Here is a 405-nt window from a genome sequence, read left to right as displayed (position 1 = left end):
AATGCTTTCTATTATTATCATTTCTACCAAGCTTAATATAATAATCCTATATAATATAATCACATATGGTTCTTGTGAGAATTAAATAAGTTAACGTGTGAGAAGCACCAGACAGTGCCAGTCATACCGCAGGTCTTCAAATGGCATTTAGATCTTTCCAGTCCTACCAATCCACCTTTCTTTTCATCACGAACATTTGCGGTCACTACGCCCTCCCCAAGATGGCGCCACCCCAACACCCAATCTGCCCCACTCAAGATGGCGTCCATTGCTCTGAAAGCCACATTCCGCCCTTCTCAAGATGGCGCCAACACTAGCCCTTGTTATCCTTCCTCTTTCTTCAAGATGGCCTTAACACTGGGCATTTTTTGACTCTCTCAAAATGGTGGCAGACGCAATACGCAC

Source organism: Phoca vitulina, unplaced genomic scaffold (genome assembly GCF_004348235.1).
Source record: "Phoca vitulina isolate PV1807 unplaced genomic scaffold, GSC_HSeal_1.0 scaffold13, whole genome shotgun sequence".
Taxonomy (NCBI): Eukaryota; Metazoa; Chordata; class Mammalia; order Carnivora; family Phocidae; genus Phoca; species Phoca vitulina.
Note: the sequence above shows the minus strand (reverse complement) of the source record.